Source organism: Apodemus sylvaticus, chromosome 12 (genome assembly GCF_947179515.1).
Source record: "Apodemus sylvaticus chromosome 12, mApoSyl1.1, whole genome shotgun sequence".
NCBI lineage: Eukaryota > Metazoa > Chordata > Mammalia > Rodentia > Muridae > Apodemus > Apodemus sylvaticus.
This window is the reverse complement of record NC_067483.1, coordinates 69,139,205-69,155,113: the sequence shown is the minus strand read 5'-3', so window position 1 is coordinate 69,155,113 and position 15,909 is coordinate 69,139,205. Positions and strand designations below refer to the sequence as shown.

Sequence of the window (15,909 nt, the reverse complement as noted above, 5' to 3'; positions counted from 1 at the left end):
AAAAGAGGCCACCAGATTACCTGGAACTGGGGTTACAAACAGTTGTGAGCTGCCACGTGGCTATGGGCAATCAAAACTGTGTCCCCTGGAGAGGCAGCAGGAGCCTTTATCTGCTGAGTCTCTTTCTAGCCCAAGAAATATTTTTGAGCAATTCTTTGTGTACAGAACATTTTGCTTTGGAAAGAAGGCACTGGGTTCCATCAACAGCAGTGAAAATTTATGCTACAGAAGCAATTCCATCAAGAGACATTTGACTAGTTTACCTTTAGATTCTTATTCCAAACCTTGAGATTCTGCCTGAGGAAGTTTAATCTTGTGTTTGTGGAAATTGTCCCACAGTGGTTAAAGGGAGAGAGCTGTGGTAGAGAAGTGGTTGGCATATGTTTTGTTCCTTGGTTTCTTGATGCCTGAGCTACAGATCTCAAATATAACTAGTAAGGACCTCAGCAGAGGAAGGTTCTGGACAGACGTGAGACAAGGACGGTAGAGAAGGTCCCCTGGTAGACACAGGCGAGGCTGGTCTGATGGTTGTCACAAAAACTATTGTTCAGATGGTCTGACCTGACCATAGTCCAAATGATAAAGTTCTTAATGTCTGAGAATTTTATACAGGCATAAAATCAATTCTGCTCCAGTCTACCACTTCTCTTCCCCCCACTTTCTCCTTCCCCCTCATCCTTTCCCCTCCCCCCACAAGTTCATAGACTGTATTAGAAGCAACAATAATCTGGAGACTGGAGCAGAGGTTATATTGCAGGGGCCACATCTTCCCCAGCAGACAGTAGCTCCTCAGCTAGGAGTGGGGCTTTATGCCGAAGCCACTTTGCAAAAAATGTCACTGATCTCAGGATTAAATTCCTGATAAGACGTTTGGACTTCACTCTCAGAGCCATAGCTAAAGTCCAGAGGTTTTCCCCCATCTTGGCATAAGCTATGGTGGAGGCACTTGGAGAATTATCTCCTGTCCTCCTCCACCGGTGCCTCCATCGCCTCCTCCCGCCTCCTCTCCAGCTGAGATTTTCTGTCACGTGACGGAAGAAAGCAACAGAGACGTATCGCGTTTTGCCATTCTCCTGGGAGACCTAAAGAACAAACAGAAAATCAGTCGGATGAACAAACATCGTTGAAACTGGCTTGCAAACCATGAAGAAAGCAGAGCAGCCCAGCCCACATCAAAAGCCCAGCTGTTGGGGTATACCCTTCAAACTCCACTAGCTACAGAGGCCACAGGAGGGCCCACAAAGTGGAGGCGGCTTTGAAGAAAGACAAAAGGTCAGGGTGACTTTAAAAAAAACAAAGCTTGAATAACAAGTTGGGGGAGTGAGCTTACTGAACCGAGACTCTGCCCTTCAGTGTCCAAGAAGTGATTTCTTTTCTCTGCTAATTTTACTTCATGAGAAGACACTTTTGGTCTTTTTAATGGTTTTTATTGGTGAATATTTTGGTGCCTCTTCCCAGTTCCACCTCTGCTCCGTTCCTCTTCTTTCCCATCATCCCTCCCTTCCGCTCTCATGAAATCACATTCATAATCCTACTGAGGGCACACTTGTTCTATGGATTTGGCTAAGTTAGCGGAAGCAGTGAGCAACTTGGGTGTGATGGAAGGTGGTGGATCTGTCTGGGTCTTTTCCGCGTGGACTCTGAGAGGAGAGGGAGTGGTTCTGAATTGGCACCGAGCCGGTGCTTTGATGATGCAGTGGTCCCTGGGTGATCACCTTCTCACCCTCTTGGCAAGCGTGTTGTAAACAGTGTCGTTCCAAGGCCTTTGCCACCCTGTTTGCTCTGACTGCCGTGCTGAGCCATGTCAGTGACTAGACAGTATTTTCTGTGATGTCACCAGGGTTCCAGGAACGACTGCTACTGAGCACAGCCAAAAAACACCGAAGTCACCTGACTGGGTGCTGGGTTTTGAGTTATCCTGATAGTTCACACCTGAAAACCAATAGAGCGGTTTATTCTCATGAGCCCAGACCATTAGAGTGCCATTTGGCAGGTCCATGGATCTGTGAAGAAGGGTGCTTAAGGGAGTTTCCATAGAAAATAGGAGAAGTCCCAGGGGAGAAGGGCTAAGCATCAGCTAGCTAAAGCTAGAGGGAACAAGAAGCTTCCTTATTTTGAAAGATATGAAAGCAATCATTTGTGGTTTCTAGTTTAGGTGAGCCTGGCCAGGCTGGTGCATGCCTGTACTTCCCAGAACTCGGGAGATGGAGGCAGGAGAGATCCTGGTGAGGAAGAAACAAATGAACAGCAGCAACGACAACAGAAAAAAAAAAACACTGAGGCCAGAGTTTTTGGGACAAACCTTAGTTTTACAATTGGTCTGACTTAAGAAATTTTCTAAGCATTGATTTTTTTTCTCCATGCTGGTACTTATATATAGCAATAGAAATGGAAACTAACTTCAGCTAGCTTAAAGAAGAAGTCAGTGGAATTATGAACTACACTGAGTGAACTTCAGGCCTGTGTGATCCAGAATCTCCACGGCTCCAGTTTTTGATTTGTTTGTTTTCTCTGGCTACACCATCATGGTTTTGGCTCTGTCATGGGGTGCCTGGCCCCAGAGCAGTGACAGTGGTCCTGGACCGTATTTCCTTATAGCTAGGGGACTTTCCCTTCCGGTAGGAGGGAGAGGTGTCTTGTGATGGCAAATACTGTCACTCCAGCAGGATCTAGAATGACCCAGGAGACAAACCTCTGGGCGTGTCTATGAGGAAGCACCTAGTTCAGGTTAGCTGAGATGGTAAATGTTTGACTCCTCCTATCCCCAAGCCCCTGGATTGGGGTCTCAGACTGAATACAAAATGGAACAAGAACTAAGCGTGAAAATTCACTTTTGTCTGCTTCCCATAAGTAAGATATGGCCAGCTGCCTGCTACTGCCACTGCTGTCTTCTCTTCCACAGACCCTCAAACTATGAGCTAAGCAAACCTTCCTTTCCTTAGTCTGTCCTCGTCAGGTGTTTTGACACAGCAAAACGTAAAAAAAATTAATACACGCGTTCCCTCTAAGAAGCCCTCAGCAAACTCACCCTTGTCTCTCAGGTCCCGATTTTGCTGTGAATCCAACTCCAAGATCTGAGGGTGGAGGTAAATTCACACAGACCACCTTGTTAAGGGTTTAGGGAAGGCACTTCCTCAAAAGCAAATGGAGTATTCCAGGAAAAAATGATGTCATCAGCAACCATCACCCAGGCCCGAGGGGTCAGCGTGAGGGGCTTAGCTGTGAACCTGAGCAGATAAACAGTATCTCTGTGTCCTGAAGACACAGGACTCAGCACCTACCTTCTCTCAACCTTTCACCTGGCATGCCTCTGCCACACCTACAGATCCCAGCCCCGTGCTGGCTTGCTGCATGATTAAATCTAGCCTTTCTCCCTTCCCGCTCACCAGGAAAGAACTTTGGATGAAACGGGAGCTGAAGCATCCTTTTTGAGATAAAGTGGCTCTTTTCTTTTTAGGCGCTCCCGGAAGCGTCACATAAAATAGGTCATTTAATAGCTGAAGGTTTTGAAGTCAGGCAGATTTGGATTTCAATTGTAGATCTGTTTGTGGGGAAGTTGAGCAGTTCCTGGGCACCTTTGCATTGCAAAGAAAGAAGTCGTGCATAATATGTTATATGGAAATGTGACTTAAATGAGCACAGCAGAGCCCTGGTGAGGCACAAGCTGAGATGTATGTGGCAGAAAAACATAGAATAGGGGCTTGTGTGAATGATTTAATCTCCCATGTTTGATGTCTTATAATAATTTGATGTCTTATTTTTTTTCTAAGTTTAATAAGGAGGATATGTGTGCATGCCTTATGGAGGAATTCCAGGGAGCAGGAATCTTTTCCCTGCCCCTACCAAGCTGGTAGGGCTTAGCCAGTAGATGGTTGTTAAGAACAGGTAGATATGCAGCCAGTGTTGTTCTATCTATTTATCTGTCTATCTATCTATCTATCTATCTATCTATCTATCTATCTATCTATCTATCCATCCATCCACCCATCCACCACCACACCCATCCATCCACCCATAGATCCATTCACTCACCCCTCAACTATCTACTCACCCACCCATCTGACCTTCCATCCACTACCACCTCCATTCCTTTTCTCTAGTTTCCTTTTTTTCCTTCTCCAACACCTAACACACATCTGGCTCACTGATGCCACCTAGTGGCAATTGTAGGCATTATTCAGGCTCAATTGGCGTCAGTTTTCTTTTCTTTTCTTTTTTATTGGATATATTCTTTATTTACATTTCAAATGTTATCCCCTTCCCTAGTTTTCCCCTCCTGGATAGCCCCTATTCCATCTTCCTTCCCCCTACTTCTATGAGGGTGTTCCTCCACACACCCCACTCTCACCTCCCCGCCCTCGATTCCCCTACAATGGGGCATCTATCAAGCCTCCCTAGGACCAAGGACTTCCCCTCCTATTGATGCCTGACAAGGCAGTCCTCTGCTACAAGTGCAGATACAGCCTTGTGTACCCCTTGGTTGATGGCTTAGTTCCTGGGAGCTCTGGGGGGGGGGAGTCTGGTTGGTTGATATTGTTGTTCTTCCTATGGGGTTGCAAACCCTTCAGCTCCTTCAGTCCTTTCTCTAACTCCTCCATTGGGGACCCCACACTCAGTGCAATGGTTGGCTGCAAGCATCCAACTTTGTATTTGTAAGGCTCTGGCAGGGCCTCTCAGGAGACAGCCTTATCAGGCTCCTTTCAGCAAGCATTTCTTGACGTCCATGATAGTGTCAGGGTTTAGTGACTGTATATGGTATGAATCCCCAGGTGGTACAGTCTCTGGATAGCCTTTCCTTCAGTTTATGCTCTACACTTTATCTACATATTTGCTTCTGTCAGTATTTTGTTCCCCTTCTCAGAAGAACAGAATTACCCACACTTTGGTCTTCCTTCTTCTTAAGCTTCATGTGGTCTGAGAATTGTATCTTGGGTATTCAGAGCTTTTGGGCTAATATACACTTATCATTGAGTGCGTACCATGTGTGTTCTTTTGTGATTTGGTTACCTCACTGAGAATGATATTTTCTAGTTCCATCCATTTGCCTAATAATTTAATGAATTCATCACTCTTAATAGCTGAATAGTATTGCATTGTGTAAATATACCACATTTTCTGTATCCATTCCTCTGTTGAAGGACATCTGGGTTCTTTCCAGTTTCTGGCTATTATAAATAAGGCTGCTATGAACATAGTAGAGCATGTGTCCTTATTACATATCGGAGCATTTTCTGGGTATATGCCCAGGAGTGGTATAGCTGGGTCCTCAGGTAGTGCTATGTCCAATTTTTCTGAGGAGCCACCAAACTGATTTCCAGAGTGGTTGTACCAGCTTGCAATCCCACCAGCAATGGAGGAGTGTTCCTCTTTCTCCACACCTTCACCACCATCTGTTGTCATCTGAGTTTTTGATTTTAGCCATTCTGATTGGTGTGAGGTGGAATCTCAGGGTTGTTTTGATTTGCATTTCCCTAATAACTAAGGATGTTGAACATTTCTTTAGATGCTTCTCAGCTATTCGATACTCCTCAGTTGAAAATTCTTTGTTTAGCCCATTTTTAAATAGGGTTATTTTAAAATAGGGTTATTCTCTGGAATCCAACTTCTTGAGTTCTTTGCATATATTGGATATTAGCCCTCTATTGGATTGATAAAGGTCTTTCCCCAATTTGTTGGTTGCTGTTTTGTCCTATTGACAGTATCCTTTGCCTTACAGAAGCAATCTACAGATTCAATGCAATCCCTATCAAAATTCCAACTCAATTCTTCATAGAGTTAGAAAGAGCAATTTTCAAATTAATTTGGAGTAACAACAACAACAACAAAAAAAACAGGATAGCAAAAACTATTCTCAGCAATAAGAGAACTTCAGGAGAATCACCATCCCTGACCTCAAGCTGTATCACAGAGCAAGAGTGATTAAAAACTGCATGGTATTGGTACAGTGACAGGCAGGTATATCAGTGGAACAGAATTGAAGACCCAGAAATGAACTCACACACCTATGGTCACTTGATATTTGACAAAGGAGCTAAAAACATCCAGTGGAAAAAAGACAGTATTTTAAACAAATGGTGCTGGTTCAAATGGAGGTCAGCATGTAGAAGAATGCAAATCAACCCATTCTTATCTCCTTTTACAAAGCTCAAGCCCAAGTGGATCAAGGATCTCCACATAAAACCAGATACACTGAAACTTACAGAGGAGAAAGTGGGGAGGAGCCTTGAACACATGGGCACAGGGGAAAATGTCCTGAACAGAACACCAATGGCTTATGCTCTAAGATTATGAATCGACAAATGGGACCTCTTAAAAATGGTGTGAGTCTTTAAAGGATACTGTCCCAAGCTCACGGGTTGAGATCCTGCATCAGGAATGGAAACTCAGAGTTGGAGGAATCTGAGAGGAACCTGTACTGATAGCCAGTGGTTGATTTTCCTGACACTAGGTAAGAAAGCCAGCTTTGATTGCTGGGGTTGGAAATTTTGTAAAAGTATAATCAGTCATACCATATAACACACTGAGTTGTGGGTCTGACAATCTGAGGGGAGAAGAGGTGGAGAGCAGGGGTTACTGAGCAGGTAGGTGATTGACAGCTAGCTGAGCTCCTCGTTGCTGTAGTTGAATAGTCTTTTCTATCTCCCTGGAAGCAGCTGCTTGAATTCCTCACTAGCCACTGCAATGCTCTGGATTCTCAAATGACAGACAGACAGACATCAGACACACACACACACACACACACACACACATATGCACATTTCTATTTTAATATGCCTTAAACAGCACAATGATTGGGCCACTCTCAAACTTCCATGTTGCTAAAGCCTCCCCACCGACATGCTTGAGGTGTTACTAAAATCTATATTCCATCGTTGTTACCCTAGACACAATTGGGGGGTGCGCTCTTTCCCAGCTCTTACATGGCGGTATTCTGTCTTCCTCTGCTCTCAGTCCTGCATCTTATTCCTTCCCCGGCAATGGTGGTTCCCCTCTCTCTTTTGTGTTCCTTGCCCAGGAACTTGAAAGTCCCACCTCTGTCTCTCTTCTCAGCCATTGGCTGCTGGCAACTTTACCAATCAAAGCCAACTGGGGGAAGGGACCCTCAGTGTCTTACTTGCAGACGGGTGGCTCCCCGTGTAATTTTGGGAGCCCAATTAACACAAGTAGCATTAGAACCAATCTATTACATCCTCAGTCCTGGAGTAGGCACCACTGTAAAGATGCTCCCAAGAAAACCTTGTGTTTAGGAAGTTGGTCATGCTGTGTTGACATAAACCATGACGAAGGTAGTAAACCTCCACTGACTTGGAAGTAATACTTATCTATGACATCCCTGCCAGTCAAGGAACAGGGACAAATCTGAGCACTTCTGAGAATGTCAGGGATAAGGTGGCTCTGGCTTTGGAGACAACCCTTCTTTGTTTCCTAAGTGGTAATTCCAAGAAAGATGGGAAGGGTCCACAGGCCCTTCAACCTGGAATTAATTGCTGTTTTGATGTCTTCCATCTGGAAAAGGTCTGAAGCCAACTGATAAGTATGGAAACTAGAGATTTGGAGCAATTTAAATCTGTTTTTTATATTTGATAACAGTGAGGTTGCTGATTGGTATGATTTAATGTCAGGGAGACTTTTAGAGAGCTCTGCTGGTCACAAAACATGGATTTGCCCATGTGAAAAGAAATTACAAAAGCCTCCAGTTGAAAAACATCACGTTGGCCTTTTGGGTTCCAAGTAGTTCCCGGTAGTTGTCTCTGGAGAAAGTGTATGCGGTCATGGCCCTTAGAGGAAAGACACTAGGATTCTTTACCCTGTGTCTCTGCACACTCTTCCTGTCATCATGGGGTTTAACGTTGTATTGCTCACAGCTTGGTGGAGAACCTAAGAGGCAGAAATTAGAAGGAGATATTTGTTCACAGGTGGCCTTGAGAAACAGAGGAGGCATTTGTGTCTCAGTTCTCCATCTTGAGGGATTCAGGAACACAAAGGGGATGTATGAGATACAGGGGAAACAACAGTCAGAGCACAGAGAAGCCACAGGCAGAAGATACCAAGCTGTGTGTGCTCCATCTTCCCAGTGTGTGGTTTCCTTTGCCCCCTTCTCCTCTTTTGCAATCAGGACTGGGATTTCCATGTCTGTGGCCTGCATCTGCATTTTCTTCCCAGATTTGTCCAAAAGTGATTTCATATTTACTGGGAATGAGACAAGCATTACAAAAGCCTTTCTGTGGAGTTTAGAATGACACATCAAAGACAGGAGTTGCCTAAAGGGTTATAAAGTGTAGAGTCAAAAAAGGCCCCAAATAAAAGCAAGAATTACTAATCTTTAAGAATTAGCCCCTGACTCAGACATTGACCTGAATGACTTGTGATGCCACAAACATATCGAGCTTCATTACTAGTGACCCACCGCCCTTACCTTCAATAGCCTGACTGAAGAAAGGCGGCTGATATAGTAACATTTACTCTGTAATGAGATAGTGAGATGCCTGCTTATTTATTGCAGAAATGGCACAAGAGGTAAGACTATGTAATAACTCTGAACCATTATAAAAGGACTGATTCTATCTCAGAGGGAGGGTTCTTTCTCTCTGTGTATATCTGTCTCTCTATCCCTATTTCTGTCTCTCCCTGTCTCTTTCTATCTCTGTCTGTCTCTCTCTGTCTCTGTCCCTCTCTCTAAATCTCTGTCTCTCCTTATGTTTTCTTTTAATAAATCTTTTCTACATCTGTTCTGGTCTGGCAAAGGTTTATATCTCTGCACCTTTAGTTTATTACCTTCATTTTTGGGTCAAGAGAAAGGCCAGCAAAAACCTTTCCACCTGCCATGCTATACCCAGATATCCTTTAGCTGAGATGTAGGTTCTTAGTCAGACACCACATCCTTAGTGGGAACATTGTCCTTTTGCTCCTGGGGTATTTAGCGATTCAACTATGTGTATTAGTGTGGTCAGCACCATGGGTCCCTCCATGTGTATTCTTTGGTTGGTGGTCCAGTCACCAGGAGCTCTGGGGACTCTTGCCCGTTGACACTGTTTCTCCCTTCATGGAGCTGCAAACCCCCTCAGCTCCTTCATCCTCTTCTCCAACTCCTCCATCAAGGACCCCTGGGCTCAATCCAATGTTTGGCTATGAGCTTCTGCCTTTGTCTTTGTCAGGATCTGGCAGAGCCTCTCAGGAAACAGCCATATCAGGTTTTCATCAGCAAGCATTTCCCTGCCAGCTGGCATCCACAATCACATCCAGGTTTGGTGGCTGTATACAGGATGGATCCCCAGGTGGGGCAGTCTCTGGATGGCCTTTCTTTCAGTCTCTGCTCCACACTTTGTCTCCATATTTCCTCTTGTGAGCATTTTGTTCTTCCTTCTAAAAAGCACTGAAGCATTCACATTTTGGTCCTCCTTCTTCTTAGACTTCATATGGCCTGTGAATTGAATCTTAGGTATTTGGAACTTTTGGGCTATTATCCAATAATCAGAGAATACATACCATGTTTTTTCCTTTGTGACTGATTCACCTCACTCAGGATGATATTCTCAAGTTCCATCCATTTGCCTGTGAATGTTATGAAGTCGTTGTTCTTAATAGCTGAGTAGTATTCCATTGTGTAAATGTACTACATTTTCTGTGTCCATTCCTCTGTTGAAGGACATCTGGGCTCTTTCCAGATTCTATTATAAATATGTCTGCTATAAACATAGTGGAGCATGTGTCCTTATTACATGTTGAAGCATCTTCTTGGGTATATTCCCAGGAGTGGTATAGCTGGGTCCTCCGGTAGTATCATGCCCAATTTTCTGAGGAAGCATCAGACTGATTTCCAGAGTGGTTGTACCAGCTTGCAATCCAACGAGCAATAGAGGAGTGTTCCTCTTTCTCCACATCTTTGCCAACATCTGCTGTCACCTAAGTTTTTGATCTTAGCCATTCTGACTGGTGTGAGATGTTGGAAACTCAGGATTGTTTTGATTTGCATTTCCCTGATGACTAAGGATGTTGAGCATTTCTTTAGATTGTTTCTCAGCCCTTTGAGTTTCCTCAGTTGTGAATTCTCTTTTTAGCTCTGATCCCCATTTTTTAACAGCATTATTTGGTTCTCTAGAGTCTAACTTCTTGAGTTCTTTGTTTATATTGGATATTATTAGCCCTTTATCGGATGTAGGATTAGTAAAGATCTTTTCCCAGTCTGTTGGTTGCCATTTTGTCTTATTGACAGTGTCCTTTGCCTTACAGAATCTTTGCAATTTTATGAGGTCCCATTTGTCCATTCTTGATCTTAGAGCATAAGCCATTGGTATTCTGTTCAGGAACTTTCCCCCTGTGCCCATGGATTCGAGGTTCTTCCCAACTTTCTCTTCTTTTGTGTATCTGATTTTATGTGGAGGTCCTTGATCCATTTGAACTTGAACTTTGTACAGGGAGATAAGAATGGATGAATTTGAATTTTTCTACATGTTGACCACCAATTAAACCAGCACCATTTGTTGAAAATGCTGTCTTTCTCCCCGCCCCCTGGATGATTTTAGCTCCTTTGTCAAAGATCAAGTGTCTGAAGCTGTGTGGGTTTATTTCTGGGTCTTCAATTCTCTTCCATTGATCTATCTGCCTGTACCTGTACCAATGGCATGCAGTTTTATCACTATTGCCCTATTGTACAGCTTGATGTCAGGGATGCTGATTCCCCCCTCAAAGTTCTTTTATTGTTGATAATAGTTTTTGATATCCTGGGTTTCTTTTTTTGTTATTCCAAATGGATTTGAGAATTGCTCTTTCTAACTCTGTGAAGAATTGAGTTGGAATTTTGATGGGGATTGCATTGGATCTGTAGATTGCTTTTAGCAAGATGGCCATTTTTACTATATTAATCCTGCCATTCCATTAGCATGGAAGATCTTTCCACCTTCTGAGGTCTTCTTTAATTTATTTCTTGAGACACTTGAAGTTCTTGTCATATAGATCTTTCACTTGTTTGGTTAGAGTCACATCAAGATACTTTATATTGTTTGTGACTATTGTGAAGGGTGTTGTTTCCCTAATTTCTTTCTCAGCCACTTTATCCTGTGAGTATAAGAAGGCTACTGATTTGTTTGAGTTAATTTTATATCCAGCGACTTTGCTGAAGTTGTTTGTCAGATTTAGGAGTTCTCTGGTGGAGTTTTTGGGGTCACTTAAGTATACTATTATATCATCTGCAAATAGTGACATTTCAACTTCTTCCTTTCCAATTTGTATCCCCTGGACCTGCTTTTGAGGTCCAATTGCTCTAGGTAGAACTTCAAGTACTATATTGAATAGATATATATAGAGAGGGAAGCCTTGTCTAGTCCCTGATTTTAGTGGGATTGCTTCAAGTTTCTCTCCATTTAGTTTGATGTTGGTTACTGATTTGCTGTATATTGCATATACTAGGTATTGACCTTGAATTCCTGATCTTTCCAAGACTTTTAAATGAAGGCATGTTGAACTTTGTCAAATGATTTTTCAGTATCTAATAAAATGATCATGTGGTTTTGCTTCTTTGAGTTTGTTTATATTGTGGATTACTGCTAGAATACTCTCATCAATTCTTGGCAGTAAATATAGCCTATGTCTTTAGTAGGATCTCTTCCCTTTTGTATGGCCAGAAGCTTAACACTAACAATTTTAGGTAGAATTCCAGGAACCTTGAAAACATCTTTTTGGTGATTTATTAAGAAGAGTTCAAGAAGATCAGTTTTTCCATTGGATAATTTTTAATTGTTGATAGTAGCTTTTTAGAATACCCTTTTCACTTCCTTCACATTGTCACTTTCTTCCAGTAATTTAAATTCAGAAGGACCTGCTGCAACAGCCACGAAGTAAAGCAGTCTTCTAAATTCTTCCCTATTTTGGAAATCCAGAAACTTCAGAAACAGATGAGTAGCTTCTAATGCTATTTCAGTCTTCCCATTTACCAGGAGTTCTGCTATTCCATTATGAATATCATACAGATGGTTTAGCAGAGGCTCCCTAGTACTATAATATTTGCTACAAATATAATATTTGTAGCATCAAACAGAAGTTCCTTCACTAAGTCTGTTCTGTCTGGTTGCTCAGGAAAATTCCTGCTTATATCCCCAACCATCTGGTTGGGAAGATATTCCAAGCAGTCAATGGCTGCAGAGATCCATTCATCTTTCTGAGAATCACCATAGGGCCTGAGAATTCCTTTATCCAGATAGTTACTGGTGTTGACCACCAGTCAGGCTGTTTCTTAGACTGAGGGGATTTAGGTATAGCCTCTTGCTGTTTGAGTAAGGAGTCATGAAATGGAAGGTTTAAAGATTGCAGCAGCTGTCCAATGGTCTCCTCTTGCCATATTTCATTGATAACTTGAGGAGACACTCTGGTAGAGATATGTATGTGAGGGGAGTTGGCAGGCTTTAGACTCAGGTTTTCACACAGGTCCTCCAAACTGTTCGATTTGATATCAGATGACTTAAACGATGCATCTAACTTGGATCCAAACAAGATTATTTTAGTTGATAATGTTCAAGTCCCTCCAAATAGTCTAATAGTTGGGAACCTCAGTAAATGTAATTATGCTCAATTACACTTTCTCCAATCATATTTATCTTTGTATAAATTAAGATTTCCTCCAAGTATATGCTATTTTGAATGTTGGTAAAGGCATAGTTATAGAATTACCACCATAATCAAGTTACAGAATTGTCCTATCACCACCCCAAATCCTTGTTTTGTTCATTTATGGTCAACTTCTTCCATTCCATCCAACACCGCCCTGATGTTCTTGTAAGTCTGCTACTAAAATATACCAAGCTTTACTAGTTGAATGAATGAACAATTAAATAAAAATAATAATAAATGAAATCTTAAAATATAGGAAGGAATTAAAAATAGGCCAGAATGACTAGGTTTAGAATGAGCTCTAGGCATAATTTTAATTTCTGTCAGTAGATGGCAGTAGAAGCCAATGCCCATTCAGAAACCCTTTAAAATTAAAGCTGCCTTTTGGATAACCTATTACAGGTTATTATATAACACTAGACACTTTATTAAGGGTCTATTGAGGTGGGAGGAGGAGGAAAGAATCTAAAGATAAATAAGAGGAAACCTTTGAGTTTCAATAGTTCCCAAGTCAACAAGAATAGAAAGGCTACCTATAAATCAGAGTGTAGCGATGTTGTAGTCTGTCCACTAAGGGCAAAGTTTCAAAGCATTTGGACTTCAGAGGAGGGACTAAGTGATTGCCACAGATGAGCAGCTGTCTAGGCACTGCCTTTATGGAGTGCCTAGATGAGCTCAGTATGTTATCAGGTGGTGATAATATGACCTTTTCCTTCCCGTTTTTCAAGAGAAGCCACACACACACACAGACTTTAGTAAAGTTTAAAAAACTGTTTTTATAAGTCAGCCTATTGTGAAGAGCATGCAAAGCAAAAGCAAAAATCAGAAAGTTAGAATAACATAGTGACTCCAACAAGCGCTTCCCAACCCCCAACTCTGTCGTCCATCTCAGTGAACTTCCTGTACAGTCTGAACATCGAGTCAGAAGCCTTGAGCTTTGAGTTACCCATCACACTTTCCCTAGCTTTTTAAACATAGGCATCTTCATGGTTTAAAAAGTGATGAATGAAGGTTGGAGAGATGGCTCCTTGGTTAAGAACACTTGTTGCTCTTGCAGATGTCCTGGTTTGGTTCTCAGCCCCTATGACAAGGGGTTCACAAATTCCTGTAACTCCAGTATCAAGGGATCTAATACCCTTTTTCTGGACTCAGGATCTCTCTCTCTCTCTCTCTCTCTCTCTCTCTCTCTCTCTCTCTCTCTCTCTCTCTGTCTCTCTCTCTCTGTGTGTGTGTGTCTCACATAGAGATACATACACTGAATAAATAGATGGTAGATAGATGATAGATAAATGATAAATAGGTAGATGATAAATATATGGTTGATAGATGACTGATAGATATATGATAGACATAGAGCTAGACAGACAGACAGACAGACAGACAGACAGACAGACAGACAGAGGCAAACAAGCAATGAATGAACCAGTCAAAGCATCTGAGGTTGTAGCTGAGGGCTCTTTGGCTGCCACTTGGTCTGTGACTTTTATTACTATGACCTATGATTATTTAACTTATGTACCTCCATACTGATTCTAATAATCATTAATTGTTTTATTGGTTGGACCAGAAGGGAATTCAGATTTACATTTTGCTTTCTGATTCCTTCTTATAGCTACCCAGATTAAAGAAGAGGGTATTTATTCCTTGAGGTCACAGGAGCTGGGCATCTGGTCTGATGGAGCTACAGTACTTGGAAGTGTGGTGATGCACAGGGGCCCAGCATTCAGGCTCCAGCAGTCAAAGGGATGAGTCTCTCCTTTCCCTGGTTCACTGCTTCAGGTGGCACAGGAGAGTCAGGAGAACAAAGCCCTAGGAACCATTTCTTCTCAGGTTCATCTCTTCTCCGCATCAGTGGTGCCTTTGGACATGGACACATGATTTAGCTTTTCTTCACCTTCATTCCCCACCTCCCCACCTCATTTGTGAAATGAGAAAATACATTATCCTGGGGAGGGATTGGGAAAGGGAAGATATCAGTCAAAGTCTGTAAAGTTCTAGTTTTAGTAATCTGCTCAGTGAACACAGCAGGGATGTGCTGTGTGTTTCAAATGTGCTAAAAGACTATAGTTTGTATGTATCTAGACTCTGTAACAAGCAGCAGGGATTGGGAGAGGCAGAAGATGGAAGAGTAAGGCCCGTCCTACAAGGTGATAGCTGTGTTCATCAGCTTAGCTGAGTCTTTCTATAATACTTACATGAATCAAAACATCACATTTCATCCCATAAATAATACACATAATTATATACTTACCTAATTATAATATTCACACTTATAGAGTCATTTGGAAGATTATATTAAAAATATGTCCTAATATAAGTAGGAAGTAATCAGGTATGTCTTTAAAATTTTTTAAATTAAATGTATTTATCTATTTATTGATGTGTGTGTGTGTGTGTTTGTGTGTGTGTGTGTGCGCACTTGTGAGTTATACCCAGTATGCATTTGAAATTTGGAGAAGTCTATCTTTCTATCATGAGGGTTTAAGGTATCAAATAGGTTATCAGGCTTGGCAGCAAGTGCCTTTACCCACGGAGCCATCTCACTGGCCCTCACATTTCTTTGACATTGTACTCTTTTGTTCTTTTCTTCCAATACAGAGTCGTGATACATAGTGTAGGTTTGCTCACAATTCTTTGGTCTTAGCCTCCTGAGGGTTGGGATTACAGTTGTCCACCACCACACCTGTCTTGGATTCACTTCTCAAGACCAACTATAGACAGAACTACAGGGACAGAACACGACTTCCAGCTGCTCTGACCTCAGCGAGTTTGCCGTAGTTCTTCTAGAGGTCCAGACCCTTTCTTTTCTGATTCCCTCTGGGGTCTCCGTGGAGACACACAGGGAAGATCTGGGTTCTCCTCTATCAGTCCTCTTCCCTCTGTAGTAAGGAGACACAGGAGAGAGAAGAGAGGTGAGGATTATCCTGTAATCTTGCTCCCAGGGTTCCTCTGGCGGTTCCAGATGTTTATAGAGTGGTCACGGACCTACCGTTTTGTCTTTGAATGATTCCCCATGTGCCAGCCTGAGGACAGCAGAAATTCCGTCCACTGAAACTCTAGTTCTCAACCTGTGGGTCACGACTCCTTTGGAGGTCACATATCGGATATCCTAGATATCAGGTGTTTACATTATAATTCAAAACAGTAGCAAAATTACATTTATGAAGTAGTAATGAAATACATTTATGTTTGGGGGGTCACCACAATATGGGGAACTGTATTAAAGGGTCTCAGCATTAGGGAAGTTGGTGCTTAGTGGTGTTTGATTGTAAATTATCACCAGGTGGCAGCAGAAAACTGTGAAAT

The 15,909-nt window shown here is 42.3% G+C and overlaps 1 pseudogene; it reads right to left on the bottom strand.

Annotated features, from left to right (window-relative positions):
* Positions 1 to 746: 746 nt before the first annotated feature.
* On the bottom strand, positions 747 to 14,128 carry LOC127697062 (DEP domain-containing protein 7-like; annotated as a pseudogene).
* Between the last annotated feature and the right edge of the window lie 1,781 nt (positions 14,129 to 15,909).